General features: G+C 40.2%; 1 protein-coding gene across 2 annotated transcripts in view; it reads right to left on the minus strand.

Moving 5' to 3' along the window:
- The window catches only part of mipol1 (mirror-image polydactyly 1), an 87223-nt gene extending 75942 nt beyond the window's left edge, over nt 1-11281 (minus strand). Inside the window, exon 1 of one of the 2 annotated variants that reach the window (XM_028565619.1) lies at nt 11013-11281. The gene's annotated coding sequence lies outside the window, so the exon portion shown is untranslated. The remainder of the gene's footprint in view (nt 1-11012) is intronic. The other variant, XM_028565618.1, reaches the window with a different exon arrangement.
- Between the last annotated feature and the right edge of the window lie 1219 nt (nt 11282-12500).

The following is a 12500-nucleotide window of genomic DNA, read 5'->3' on the forward strand; positions in this document are numbered from 1 at the left end:
TGGTGAAGATCCAGGAGTTTTCCAACAAATTCCACAGCTTCTCAGCCCCTCCCCCCTTTCTGCTGAAACCCAAACCGTCTCCTAAGCCCCTCCCACACAACGGAGTTTGACACAACTGTCGGCATGTCAGACAACATGTTCAATAACTAAACACCAACACAATATTAACTTTACTCACCAACAGTAAAGCGATGCTAACTAGCAGGCTAGCGTTAGCCCTTTCAGCATCATATCAGACCGACCACTGTGCTAACGTTACTATCATCCTCTCCAACGTAGCTTTGTGGGCTTCCGACTCCTAATAACCAAGTGAAAGATAAATCACTCGTGGTGATTATGTTACCGGTCGAGAGGAGATGTGGCTACGTCTGCATCCTTCTTCAGATCTTTAAAATCCCGGAGCTCACGCCACCTCTGAAAAGCCACTCCAATATTCACCCGAGTTTTGGGAAACTTTTCTGCAGCTCGTGCGCGGTAAAGGGGGAGGGGAGCGATGTCCCTGAGCAGTGATTGACAGGTAGATAAACCCCCCCCCGTCAATCACTGCTCAGCTTTTCAGAGGTGGCGTGAGCTCCGGGATTTTAAAGATCTGAAGAACGATGCAGATGTAGCCACATTTCCTCTCGACCGGTAACATAATCACCACGAGTGATTTATGAGGACCTGTTGTCTGGACCTGTTATCTGGACCTGTTGTCTGGACCTATGGAGTTCTCTACGGGAGAGGGCACAAGGTTTCTTGGGCCGACTCTTTTTTATCTATACATCAATGAAGTGGCTCTTGCTGTTGAGAATACTCAAATCCACCTCTACGCAGACGACACCATCCTGTACACATCCGGCCCCTCACTGGATAAACACACCTGACAACACAGTTAAGTACTAATACTACAATGATAAGGGGATCTTTATCAACATTAATCAACACGAGTACAAGGTCTAACATGTTAATGTGTCAGATTTAGCCATACAGGCTAATGTTCATCTGCAGGTTGTTTCAGATGTAAATCTTAAAAAATATTTAAACTCTTATTACAATAATAAGAGTCTGCAGGTAACAGTGGAGCATGGTGGAGGTTCCTTGCAAGTTTGGGGCTGCATTTCTGCAAATGGAGATTTGGTCAGGATTAATGGTGTCCTCAATGCTGAGAAATACAGGCAGAAACTTATCCATCATGCTATACCATCAGGGAGGCGTATGATTGGCCCTAAATTTATTCTGCAGCAGGACAACGACCCCAAACATCCAGCCAAGGGCATTAAGAACTATCTTCAGCGTTAATAAGAAGAAGAAGAAGTCCTGGAAGTGATGGCATGGCCCCCCCAGAGCCCTGATCTCAGCATCATCCAGTCTGTCTGGGATCACATGAAGAGACACTCAGAAGATCTGTGGTTAGTTCTCCAAGATGTTTGGAACAACCTACCAGCCCAGTTCCTTCAAACACTGTGTTCAAGAGTACCGGGAAGAACTGATGCTGTCTGAAGGCAAAGGCTGGTCACACCAAATATTGATTTGATTTAGATTCCTCTTCTGCTCATTCACTGCATTTTGTTAATTGATGAAAATAAACTATTAGTATACTTAGTATACAGCATTTTTGTCATACCTGCCTAAAATGTTTGCACAGTACTGTATATTAGATATATATTAGAGAAATACTAGATATAAATTAGAGATATAAAGGAGATATATTAGAGAAATACTAGATATATATTTCATATCTTACGTGTGGATTTGTTGCTGCAGTGCTCTGATCTTTCTCTTTGCTCTCTGCAGAGCTAACTCAACGTCTTCTGCTCTGGAAGCCATCAACACAACTTCCCCCTCCCCCTCCCCACACACACAACACAGACACACACCTGACCATCTCCATGGCAACCAGCAACCAGCGCACCGCCTCCCAGCCGTCCTGTGATTGGCCGAGAGCCAGACGTTAAGTATTAACGAGCTGGCGGCGTCAGGTGACTCGGGTGTCGGTTAACAGAGAATAACAGGACACCTCATCAGTTATAATGTGTTATATTAATGTTATATTAATGTTATATTAATGTTATATTACATTATGTTATATTAATGTTATGTTATATTCATATTATATTATATTAATGTTATATTGTTATATTCATGTTATATTAATGTTATAATAATGTTATATTATATGTTATATTCATGTTATATTAAGGTTATATTAATGTTATATATGTTATATTATATTAATATGTTATATTATGTTATATTAATGTTATATTATATTAATGTTATATTGTTATATTCATGTTATATTAATGTTATAATAATGTTATATTATATGTTATATTAATGTTATATTAATATTATGTTATGTTCATGTTATATTATATAGTTATATATATTATGTTATACTCATGTTATATATTATATTATGTGTTATATTAATGTTATATTATATGTTATATTCATGTTATATTAATGTTTAGGGTCAAAACCTCAGAAAGAAGACCATGGCTGCTGTGAAGATGTTTCACATGTTTATTTATCAGATCATTTCTGTCATAAATGATAAACGTGTTAAAATGTTTGATGATGGAGACTCGTTTATTGTCGTCATGGTGATGTCTGGGTCTCTGTCGTCATGGTGATGTCTCGGCGTCCCGCAGCAGTTTGTCCAGCAGGATGACGTTCACTCGATGTTTCATCACAAACTGACCGTTGAGATGGAAAACAGGTATGTCCCACCTATACCTGCAGACAGACAGGTTAGAGAGACACAGACAGGTTAGAGAGAGAGAGGGAGGTTAGAGAGAGAGGGAGGATAGAGAGAGAGACAGGTTAGAGAGAGAGACAGACACAGGTTAGAGAGAAAGAGAGAGACAGGTTATAGAGACAGGTTAGAGAGAGGTTAGAGAGAGAGACAGGTTAGAGAGAGAGAGACAGGTTAGAGAGAGAGACAGACACAGGTTAGAGAGAGACAGGTTAGAGAGAGAGAGAGACAGGTTAGAGAGAGAGACAAGTTAGAGAGAGAAAGATCGAGAGAGACAGGTTAGAGAGAGAGACGGACACAGGTTAGAGAGAGAGAGAGACAGGTTATAGAGAGACAGACAGTTTAGAGAGAGACAGGTTAGAGAGAGAAAGAGAAAGAGATAGAGAGAGAGACACATGTTAGAGAGAGAGACAGACACGGGTTAAAGAGAGAGAGATAGAGAGAGAGACACAGGTTAGAGAGAGAGACAGGTTAGAGAGAGAGAGAGACAGGTTAGAGAGAGAAAGAGATAGAGAGAGAGAGACACAGGTTAGAGAGAGAGAGAGAGACAGGTTAGAGAGAGAGAGAGAGAGAGAGAGAGAGAGACAGGTTAGAGAAAAGAGAGACAGACAGGTTATAGAGGGACAGGTATAATGAGAGAGACAGACAGGTTAGAGAGAGATAGGTATAGAGAGAGAGAGACAGACAGGTATGTCCCAGCTGTACCTGTCTCTCCAGATGCTGTTCTCTGGGAGACTGATGTCCACCTGCTGCAGGACAAACTGCAGAGAGAGACAGACAGGTTAGAGAGTGACAGACAGGTAAGAGAGTGACAGACAGGTAAGAGAGTGACAGACAGGTTAGAGAGTGACAGACAGGTTAGAGAGTGACAGACAGGTAAGAGATAGACAGACAGGATATAGATTATCTGTCTAACAGAGATGAATGTGTCGGTGTGTGGAGCCTGGCTGGCCACTCGGCGCCTTCAGACAAAGCTCAAGATAACAGCTGTTAGCTAACCCTAATAATCCGTTAGCCTAGGCTAACGGATTATTAGCTAGTCAAACACCGAGCGGCTCCATTAATCTGCTCGGTGCGTCTGATACCAAACGGAGCGATCAGCCGCCGGACTCTAACATCTGTTGATCCGTGCAGGACTTCACTGTGAGCCGACTGTTTAGAGACCATGTGACCGGCAGCTAACGTTAAAGGTTCGCTGCTACTGTAGCGGAGCTGCAAGGAAACCAGAGAGAAGACTAGATTCGGGGCTCTCAAGTGACACACATTGAGCGTGACTGTCACGCACTCCCGCCACACATTGTATTTCTCACGCAGAAAAACTATTTATAACATATTTAATATTCTGCAGCGCGCCGCTCTCACTATGGAGCTGACAGGAATCAAGCGTGTCTCCCCTGGAGCTCTTAGTCAGGCCTGCCACTTATCAGCCAATCAAAGAAATAGAAAGGGGCTATACATATACAATAGCCAATCAGAAAATAGCACTATTGTATCTGGGTAAGATTTAACGCAACAACCAATGAGAAAAAAGCATAGAGCAGCGTACAGACACTTCCCTAAACGTTCCCAAACAGGGCTCTGTGTCTGTCAGAAGGTCTGAGATCTACCGTATCAGAAGGTCTGAGATCTACCGTATCAGAAGGTCTGAGATCTACCGTATCAGAAGGTCTGAGATCTACCGTATCAGAAGGTCTGAGATCTACCGGATCAGAAGGTCTGAGATCTACCGTATCAGAAGGTCTGAGATCTACCGTATCAGAAGGTCTGAGATCTACCGTATCAGAAGGTCTGAGATCTACCGTATCAGAAGGTCTGAGATCTACCGGATCAGAAGGTCTGAGATCTACCGTATCAGAAGGTCTGAGATCTACCGTATCAGAAGGTCTGAGATCTACCGTATCAGAAGGTCTGAGATCTGAGATCTACCGTATCAGAAGGTCTGAGATCTACCTTATCAGCACAGCAATCACGTAATGCACAGCAGACTATGGTGCAGGTAGATTATTTTATAGGTTTTTTAGGTACTTTATTTATCTCAAATATCACGACTCATCCAAATCTCAGAGAACACAGATATATTTTGAACATGAGCAGAAATCTTGCTCAAAACACATCTGGAATATTACAGTCCAGGGGTGTATTAATTCATTAAAATGAATGAATTTATCATTGAGGTGAATAATTGTCATATGCACATTTAAGGAGGTTACTTCCTCAACAAAAGTTGTCCCAGCCTGTCCTTAAAACTTAAGAGCTCTGAGTAAATGCTGTACTGAGCTGTGTGTTTTCAGTGTTAAACACAGCTGCAGCTATTCATGCACGACTGATGTTGGTGATCTCCAGAGGTGGAAGACTTACTCACATCATGTATTTCAGTCAAAGTAGAAAAAACAGTGTTGTAGAGTTACAAATTACTTGTCAGTTACAAGTCCTGCATTCAACATTGTACTTAAGTTAAATATACTGTACTTAAAGTACCAAAAGTAAAAGTGCTCATTATGCAGTGTAATATATCTTATATTATTGGATTATATTATATTATTATGCCACATCATATCTCTGTGAGATGGGCTTTTCAGCTGTTGCTTCACTGAAAACAAAGTACAGATCTCAGCTGAACATTGAGCCTGACTTGAGAGTGGCAGTATCAAGCCTGCAACCACAGTTTGAGAAATTGTCCGATGCAAAACGCATGCAGGGATAAACAGACCTGTCTTGCCAAATGGATTTCTCTTCTTTTCTTTTTTTTAACAGATTGCAAAGTGGCACTTTTATTTATTTTCTATTTTTGAACTTGATACAAATTTTAACACAGCTGTAATTTTATTTTCTTTATTTTTGAACTCGCTGTTATTTGATGTAGATTGTTAGTTTGTATTTAGATACAACTTGTTACTATACTGATACTAGTTGTTCAATAAATTGGAACAGTTTAAGCTTGTTGCGTATTTCATTAGCATTGTGTTGGGCCGATGGGGGCAGGTGGGGCTTGAAAATTCCTCCTTGTCCAAAGTGGGGAATGACCGAAAAAGTTTGAGAACCACTGGAGTAACCCAACCAGCTAACATGTTATAAACTAGAAAGGTTAAAGTGCTCATATTATGCTAATTTCCAGGTTTTCACCCTGTGTGTTCAGGTCTCTGTTTTAGCTACAGAGTGAGACCTCTCACTTCTGTTCCATCTTTGTTGGGAGTCGCACATGCGCAGTAACTAGGTAAGGACTATTAGCCAGTCAGAAGCAGAGTATGAGGGTCCTGACAGTACCTAGGTAAGGACTACTAGCCAGTCAGAAGCAGAGTATGAGGGTCCTGACAGTACCTAGGTAAGGACTACTAGCCAGTCAGAAGCAGAGTATGAGGGTCCTGACAGTACCTAGGTAAGGACTACTAGCCAGTCAGAAGCAGAGTATGAGGGTCCTGACAGTACCTAGGTAAGGACTACTAGCCAGTCAGAAGCAGAGTATGAGGGCGTACCCTTACAGTAGATTTCCTACATTCTGACCAACTATGATGGATGAAGAGTGAAAACTGTAGGAGAGAGAGTAATTTGTTTGGAAAGATTTCAGAGAATCGTCCTGCAGCTCCCCCCTCTGTTCTCCCCTCTAACTCTCAACATCTCGGCCACATACACACACATTGGAAAATCTGAAACAGTCTGAAAACTGGACGATACATGAACTTTGATTTTGTAGAAACCGTGCTTGATATCTGAATGCCCATTCAGCCCAATAAAGGCCAAAATATTGTCTTTGGTTTACACTTTTAATTATTTTTCTACATTAAAGTATGGCGACACAGTATGGCCCCAAAGAGGGGTTGTTTTCTCGCAGATTTTTGCCGATTTCATGAAAACCGTGCGGCAAATCTCTTAGAAAAGTCATAGCACACCATTCCTGACCATTACACACGTTTTCATGTATTTTGTGTGCATGTGTTGTCAACGCTCCGTGACTAGTAGCGGGACAAAAATGTGGCGGAATAATAAGTATGCAGGATAATAGTCATTCTGCCGATTGCTGCTATTGCAGCACATCGGCACACTGAATAACACAATAAAGGAAAGGGGAAAAGCCAAAAGGCATAATATGAGCACTTTAACTAATCACTCTCCTTTGACTGTTTCCTATCTAGATTACTGAGGTTATTTACTGCAGATCTCTGACTCTCTGATCTCTGAAGCAATAAAAACAAATGTAACTCACTCTGTGTTTGAGAGGTTCCAGTTCTTCTTTAGCTTCATCACACAGAGGACATGGATCCTACAGAGACACACACACTTTAGAAATTTAAACATTTAATATACACACACATACATACACACACACAAAGAGAGACACACACACACATACACAAAGAGAGACACACAAACACACACACACACACACACACACAAAGAGAGACACACAAACACAAACACTTTAATAACAACAGAACATTCAGAGTGATACGAAGTTTCTCAACAGAGAACAAAGTAAACAAAAATCATCTGGGAACTTCCTTCTGACTTCAAAATAAAAGCATTACGCAAATGACCCATTCATTGTAACTTGGTTACAATCAGCAGATTTCTTCTCAACATTAACTGTGATTAAAGTTCTAAACATCAAACAGTTCTAAACATCAAAAAGTTCTAAACATATCGTACGAATTAATAAAACAAAGAAACAGAATCTGTTTCCTGTTTTAGAAGACAGGAAAAGAGAGAGAATGAGAGAAAGAGGGAGGGGAGAGAGTAGGTAGAAGAGTGTACTTTTAGGGTTACCTAGGTTACCTTAGTGACCAGGGTCAGAGTTTAGGGTTGCCTAGGTTACCTTAGTGAACAGGGTCAGAGTGGGTAAAGAGTGAGTCAGTCTGGAGAAACGAGGTCTCAGAGCAGCACAACGTCTCAGGACAAACATCTCATCTGAGAAACAGACACAAACACACTGTTACTGACCTCACACATCCAGCGTCCAATCACAGAGCAGGAGAGTCCCACCAATCACAGAGCAGGAGAGTTCGACCAATCGCTGAGCAGGAGAGTACGACCAATCACAGAGCAGGAGAGTCCGACCAATCACAGAGCAGGAGAGTCCGACCAATCACAGAGAAGTAATTTGTTCCCAAACATCGGGGTACAAGGGGGTAAGTTTTACTTCAGAACTCAAACCTCCGATGGCGCCATTTTGTTGCTACAAAGGTATCACCTCCTGTTAGCATTACACTGACCGCCATTTATTTTACGTCACTTTGACAGAGAATAACTTTACATCTGAAGAGTTTAAAGACTCTATTTCTCCGTTGTTTATTTCTAAAGAAACACGACGATGTATAAAAGGCTCCATTACCTTGTAGCTCACGTTATGTCTCCGTAGCAGACGCTTTTATAACAATAGGCTAACGATTGGGTCATAACCACGAGACTTACTGTCACACAGTAGAGGAATTACCGTATAGTACAGGAGAAGCTCACAGGCAGTTTGGACTTCCATTATCTGTTTAGGTTTAATTACTAATGTTAACTAGCATGTTAGTGATCAATAATTACTAATGTTAACTAGCATGTTAGTGATCAGTAATTACTAATGTTAACTAGCATGTTAGTGATCAATAATTACTGATGTTAACTAGCATGTTAGTGATCAGTAATTACTAATGTTAACTAGCATGTTAGTGATCAATAATTACTAATGTTAACTAGCATGTTAGTGATCAGTAATTACTAATGTTAACTAGCATGTTAGTGATCAGTAATTACTAATGTTAACTAGCATGGTAGTAATCAATAATTACTAATGTTAACTAGCATGTTAGTGATCAATAATTACTAATGTTAACTAGCATGTTAGTGATCAATAATTACTAATGTTAACTAGCATGGTAGTGATCAGTAATTACTAATGTTAACTAGCATGGTAGTAATCAATAATTACTAATGTTAACTAGCATGTTAGTGATCAATAATTACTAATGTTAACTAGCATGGTAGTGATCAGTAATTACTAATGTTAACTAGCATGGTAGTGATCAGTAATTACTAATGTTAACTAGCATGTTAGTGATCAGTAATTACTAATGTTAACTAGCATGTTAGTGATCAGTAAATACTAATGTTAACTAGCATGTTAGTGATCAATAATTACTAATGTTAACTAGCATGTTAGTGATCAGTAATTACTAATGTTAACTAGCATGTTAGTGATCAGTAATTACTAATGTTAACTAGCATGTTAGTGATCAATAATTACTAATGTTAACTAGCATGTTAGTGATCAGTAATTACTAATGTTAACTAGCATGTTAGTGATCAGTAATTACTAATGTTAACTAGCATGTTAGTGATCAGTAATTACTAATGTTAACTAGCATGTTAGTGATCAGTAATTACTAATGTTAACTAGCATGTTAGTGATCAATAATTACTAATGTTAACTAGCATGTTAGTGATCAGTAATTACTAATGTTAACTAGCATGTTAGTGATCAGTAATTACTAATGTTAACTAGCATGTTAGTGATCAATAATTACTAATGTTAACTAGCATGTTAGTGATTATTCATTCACCTGTTACAGCTTTAGTTACTAGTTACTTTAGTTACTAGTTACTGTAGTTACTCCACTACATTCATCTGTTCCAGCTTTAGTTACTAGTTACTTTAGTTACTCCACTACATTCATCTGTTACAGCTTTAGTTACTAGTTACTTTAGTTACTAGTTACTGTAGTTACTCCACTACATTCACCTGTTACAGCTTTAGTTACTAGTTACTTTAGTTACTAGTTACTTTAGTTACTCCGCTACATTCATCTGGTACAGCTTTAGTTACTAGTTACTTTAGTTACTCCACTACATTCATCTGTTCCAGCTTTAGTTACTAGTTACTTTAGTTACTAGTTACATGTAGTTTATAAATCTGATGTTTGATTCTAAAGTAAACTAGCAAACAATGGCTACAAGTCCAGCTGAGATGATGAGACCATTAAACACACAACTGCTGGGGGGTGTGTGTGTGTGTGTGTGTGTGTGTGTGTGTGTGTGTGTGTGTGTGTGTGTGTGTGTGTGTGTGTGTGTGTTTTCTGTGCTTGTGAACTTACAAGTTCAACCAGAAACTCCACTCTTGAAAAACAGCCGTTTTGTTTACATTCGCGTTGACGTCGCCGTCTACGTAGGTAGATAGAGCCTATATTGAATAACCTTTACCTGCCTTTTAGTAAGAGATATTGTAAATGACAAAAATAAAAAAGTGATTTAATGTGACACGCCGTCCTCCGTCGATGGCGCGCACGCTACGAGCGTGCACGGAGACATTTCTGCTCAAAGAATTGGTTGTAGGAGTCAGATCCTTTTAGTTTAACATGAAACAGCGCCGAAATCATCACCACCAAACTCCATGTAAATAATCATCTAATCCTCAGCAGCTGACTGTAAAAAGAGCTGCACATGCGCGAACACATCGGACTTTTTTCAACCTGGACCCTATTTTCCCATGATTTTGTGTCTAAGTGACAGATGGGAACGTCTATCTTTGAAAAAAAATCTGAAATATTATGAGCAACATCCTTAAACATCCCCTTAAATCCCCATCACCAAACCCACCAGACTCCATGTAAACAATCAGGATTTTTAGCGTGTATAGAGCCAGCATATCTCCACCAGACTCCATGTAAATAATCAGGACTTTTAATGTGTATAGAGCCAGCATATCTCCACCAGACTCCATGTAAATAATCAGGACTTTTAGCGTGTATAGAGCCAGCATATCTCCACCAGACTCCATGTAAATAATCAGGACTTTTAATGTGTATAGAGCCAGCATATCTCCACCAGACTCCATGTAAATAATCAGGACTTTTAGCGTGTATAGAGCCAGCATATCTCCACCAGACTCCATGTAAATAATCAGGACTTTTAATGTGTATAGAGCCAGCATATCTCCACCAGACTCCATGTAAATAATCAGGACTTTTAGCGTGTATAGAGCCGTCATATTTCCACCAGACTCCATGTAAATAATCAGGAATTTTAGCGTCTATAGAGCCAGCATATTTCCACATGTAAATGGGTGAATTAAGGGTTTATTTCAACCAAACCAAAGTGATGATTGTTGCAACAGTGGAAAGATGAACCAAGACGGCTTTTGATAGTTTTATTTAGTTTCTGTTCACTTTGAATGAAGTGTGTTTTACGATGATAAAAGTCCTGATTATTTACATGGACTCTGGTGGGTTTAGCGATGTTAGCCTGTTAGCCTGTTAGTTAAATCCTACATACTGGGAGACGCCGCTAAACTCACCGAGTTCCGCTGCTTCGTCCCGGCTCTCTCTCCGAGGAAACCCCGCTAAAATCTTCTGGTTCTGGAAGTTTGATAAAAGTTTGTGTGAAGATTTGAAGATAGTTTTGGATCTCGAGACAAAAACCACTCAGCTGATCTTGCGGTGTCTCCGTTCTTCTTCTCTGAGGATTATCGGCGGTGTTTGGAGCTCTACCGTCACCACGTGGTCACTGGGGGTAGGACACTCACATATTCTCATTTTAAAGGGGTGATAGAATGACTATATAGAGTATTTCACACTGTTCCTTATGGTCTCCTAATGGGGTATGTAACATTAGTTGGGCTGAAAATGGCCTGGTTGATATTTTATTGGCCCTTATGCATCCCTGTGTTTTGGCTCTATTTGTAACAAGAGCTTTTCTTCCAAATATGGTATGCTTGTGAATATTTAGATGTACTGTGCGCTGATTGGTTGAGCGAATCCCCAATACACACACATTAGAGAAGCGACAGAATCTCATATTCCAGACACTGCAATGTTTCATTACCAAATTCACTTCTGAGACTTTTTTATGTGAGAAATCAACTATATAAAGCTCAAATATGGGCCGTTTTACGAAAATTGATGGCTAATGGCAAATATGGTAAGACTGTGTGTCGGACTTCAGCGGCGGTGGTGCTGCCTCGCCGCCCGGCCTGCTGTGAGCTCCGTTAGCCTGGCAGCCCTGACAGAGCTCCAGGGCCTGTAACTCCCCTCTTCCTGCTAGCTAAATGGCCCGTTGTGTGAGAGTGAGAGCGCGGTCAGCGAGCTTGTTACACCAGCAATCTCTTACCACATGTTACTCACAATGTCAAGCCACTTAGCTTAGAAGCTAACACTTAGAAGTTTAGCTAGGTGTTTCGTTAGCTGCGACTGTCCCTTCAATCCTATCTATGTGTAGCTACAAATCACGGAGAGTTAGCTTCATTTTTTGTCGTAATTCGAGTATATTTACAGTTTGAATTTCGTCACGCCAGTTATACAACATCTAACTAAATGTCTTATAAAGCTAACAACGGTGTCCGATTTCAAGTTAATGATTTTTTGTGAATTCCAGAGGAATTCTAAGAAGAGACTAGCTATAGCTAGCCTCCTCTAGCTATAGCTAGCCTCCTCTAGCTATAGCTAGTCTCCTCTAGCTATAGCTAGTCTCCTCTAGATATAGCTAGTCTCCTCTAGATATAGCTAGTCTCCTCTAGCTATAGCTAGTCTCCTCTAGCTATAGCTAGTCTCCTCTAGTCTCCTCTAGCTAGTAGTCTCCTCTAGCTATAGCTAGTCTCCTCTAGCTATAGCTAGCCTCCTCTAGCTATAGCTAGCCTCCTCTAGCTATAGCTCCATCCAGCCACAGGCTCTATCAATAAGACTCGCGGACAAGAGGCGTGTATTTCACCGATCGTTTGTTTAAATAACTCAACACATTATAATTACACACATTATAAGATTAAATGGAACCTGTGGTAAGAGATTGC

The sequence above is a fragment of the Perca flavescens genome, chromosome 20 (genome assembly GCF_004354835.1).
Source record: "Perca flavescens isolate YP-PL-M2 chromosome 20, PFLA_1.0, whole genome shotgun sequence".
Lineage (NCBI taxonomy): Eukaryota > Metazoa > Chordata > Actinopteri > Perciformes > Percidae > Perca > Perca flavescens.